The sequence below is a fragment of the Vipera ursinii genome (assembly GCF_947247035.1).
Source record: "Vipera ursinii genome assembly, chromosome: Z".
NCBI classification, from domain to species: Eukaryota; Metazoa; Chordata; class Lepidosauria; order Squamata; family Viperidae; genus Vipera; species Vipera ursinii.
In genome coordinates, this window is record NC_139517.1 from 120,598,607 (window position 1) to 120,602,297 (window position 3,691).

The window sequence follows — 3,691 nt, forward strand, 5'->3', positions numbered from 1 at the left end:
AAGAGTGTTTGCTATGACCATCGTGTTCTCTTGACAAAATTCTATCAACCTGTGCCCTGCTTCATTTTGTACTACAAGACCAAACTTGCCTATTATTCTGGTTATCTTTTGGCTTCCTTCTTTAGAATTCCAATCCCCCATGATGATAAGGATATCATTTTTTGGTGTTAGTTCTATAAGGTGCTGTAGGGCTTCATAGAACCGGTCAAATTCATCCTCTTCAGCACCTGTGGTTGGGGCATAGACTTGGACTACTGTGATATTGAATGGTTTGCCTTGGATTCGAACTGAGATCATTCTGTCATTTTGGGGATTGTATCCCAGTATAGTTTTTCCTACTCCTTTATTGACTACGAAGGCTACTCCATTTCTTCAGAGGGATTCTTGCCTGCAGTAGTATACCTGATGGTCATCTGAATTAAATTCACCCATTCCTGTCCATTTTAGTTCGCTGATACCTAAGATGTCGATGTCTAGTCTTGTCATCTCTTGTTTGACCACGTCCAGCTTTCCTTGATTCATGGATCTTACATTCCAGGTTCCTATGGAGAAAAAATCTTTACAGCATCGGACTTTCTTTCACCACCAGATACATCCACAACTGAGCGTCCTTTTGGCTTTGGCCCATTCGTTTCATTCTTTCTGGCGCTACTAGTACTAGCCCTCTGCTCTTCCCCAGTAGCATATTGGACGCCTTCCGACCTGGAGGGCTCATATTCCAGCATCATATCTTTTTTCCTTTTGGTACTGTCCATGGGGTTTTCATGGCAAAGATACTGGAGTGGGTTGCCATTTCCTTCTCCAGTGGATCACGTTTGTCAGCACTCTCTGCTATGACCTGTCCATCTTGGGTGGCCCTGCACGGCATAGCTCATAGCTTCATTGAATTATTTATTTATTTATTTATTTATTTATTTATTTTTTTATTTTATTTGTATATCGCCCTTCTCCCGAAGGACTCAGGGCGGTGAACAGGGCAATACATATTATGCAAGCCCCTTCACCATGACAAGGCAGTAATCCATGAAGGGGGTGAGGCATCATCATACATGTTTAATTTCTTGTAGTATAATAACATTCACATACAATCAATGAAATTGGTTGCCTAGTCAAATTAAACTAAACTTTGCTGGAATATTAGTCTTGATACAAAGATTAGAAAGTACAGGAAAGATGAGTAACAGTTGTATCAATGTTGTGGCATTTTTTAAAAAAACTTTTGTTTTTGGGGGGGATATTGCCCAATCATGAAAGCTTTGTATTTTTTGAAGATGGTTAGATAATTGTTGCATTCTAGTATGGTACACAAAGGTATTAGCCATGTATGTCTCTATCCCTTTACAGGCATACAGGTACAATAGTCCTCGACTTTGAGCTGTAATAGAACCTACCTATCACAGTTGTCAAGTTACGATAGTCGTAAGAATGGATTGATTTTATGACCTCTTTTGTGGTGGTCATTAATCAAATGCCACAATCTTTCAGCAAATCAGTGGTTTGCTATGAACACAGATTTGTGGAAAACCAGAAGTTAATGCTGGTTTTCAACAAAACCAACATAAAATACGGTCCTGTGACCACAGGACACTGCAAAAGACCATAGATGTGACCTGGTTTCCAAGGGTCCAAAGTTCAGTCTTGTCTCTGTAGTCTGACCATGCAGGTTGTAAATGGCCCCTTGATAGGTGTGGTAACTTCCAATGGTGGTTAAGCAACTGTTCTTAAGTCCAAGATTACCTATAGAGGCATTTGTAGGTGAAATAATACGATTTTGTAAATATCACCCAGTAGTCTTTGCACCTATTTCCACACAGATAATCTATAGAGATTCTCATTCATCCAGGTCATAGTTGTCCCAAAGCTGCTTATCAAAAGGCAACTGGATTTTGTTTTTCCTTGAAATTCTGAAGAAACTAGTTGGCTGGGAAGCAAAATGTCTTCAAGGAAAAAGAAGTCCAGTGGCCTTCAAAAAAGCACCTTTGGGACCCCAAGCAAAGACAGAACTGTTCAGATCTAATGTCAAGCTCGATAACTGTGAGGCGAAAGGACTGATTTGGATTTCTGGAAAGAACTTTATTGCTAGTAGAGCACTGTAACAATCTTGAAAGCCTTTCAAATAATTCTGCTTATAGCTAATAATTTAAGATGGAACATCTGAGTCTCTTTTTAACACTTTCCCCCTCAGATAGTGTCTTCTAGAAATGTACTGTTTCCTCCCTTAACCCTGTGTTCCCTTCAGGTGTAGAAGCAGCATCACTTTGTAATTAGTAAAATCCAGTGAAAACAAGAAAAATAGTCCTAATTCCACATACAAGTGGGTCCTTTTTTCCCTCCAAGGAATGCTTTGGTTGAATCAGAACTATTAGTATCTGGAAACAACCTCAAATTAGGCCTAATCTTACTAGAGGTTAAACATCTTACCTCTTTTTAACGAATAGCTAGCTCTTTTTACCTACTTAAGGTAAGGTTTAAGACAGACATGTCAAACACAAGGCCCGGGGGCCAGATCCGGCCCGCGAAGTGGTTTCATGCGGCCCGCGAAGCCATCCTGGAAACAGTGAGGGAATGGCCCCCACTGCCTTGGCCCTGGCCCAGAGACCCTTTTTCTGCCAGAGACCCTCAGATCTGTCCCACTCCTGCCCAGGCCCCCATAGGCACCCTTGATGCAAACGATGTAGAGCTGGCCATGCCCACCCATTAGGCCACGCCCACCCTGGCCACACCCACCCGGCCCCCTGAGGGCAACCGCAAGGCTTATGCGGCCCTCAATGAAATTGAGTTTGACACCTCCGGTTTAAGATTTCCGCCTTTAAAAGTGTTTAAGTTCTCTCACTGATTTGGTTATTCTTTTCCTTGGAAGAGGCCCAACATTTTTAAACGAAGTATTTTCATAAAAATCGAGTACCTTGTTTCTTTAAAGTATAAGGAAATGCATGTGCTCTGATAAAGAGCATGTTGAGAAGTTCCAATGGTCTTTGGGGAGAAAGACTCATGTTTACTTTTGGTTTTCATTGGCAAGAAAAGGAATGTGATCCAGATTGCTGAAATGCCAAAGATTCTTGTCTCAGTCTAAGATGAGTAGGACATGATCAAACTTGGAACAGACAAGCTGCATTTAGTTTTTGCAAGCCATATCAGGATTCTGCACTGCACAGCTTTATTTAAACTGTGACTTATTTAAAGTGACTTATGATGGTCCTCCCACTTAACAACTGCCTTGCTTAGGAATAGAGATTCTGGTCTCAGATGTGGTTGTAAGTCGAGAAGTGCCTGTACTTCATCTACCGGTTGCTCAGATTTCCAAACAGCATTTTCTTTTTTTTCCTGCACAATATATTTTGATTTGAAATACATTGTTGTGGAAGTCTTTAAAGTTATAAAGTTAACTACAAGCATACAAGTGTTAACACTGCTTCCCCCATTTTTTTAGAAGATATTTATTTTTTATTTTTCTGAATTACCCATCTCACTCAAAGGGAGTATTTGGTTATGATGGAAAAGAAATCAGAAAGTCCTAAATTGCATTTAATTTCCATTTTGCTTTTTTGGAACACTTATCAGCTGAACTAGTCACTACTTTGCTGTACCTGCTTAGTTTTATACTTGTGTCCCACTGAGAGTGGTAGTATTGGTTAAGCTGTTAGCTTAGAAACCAGGAGACTGTGAATTCTAGTCTCATCTGAGGCATGAA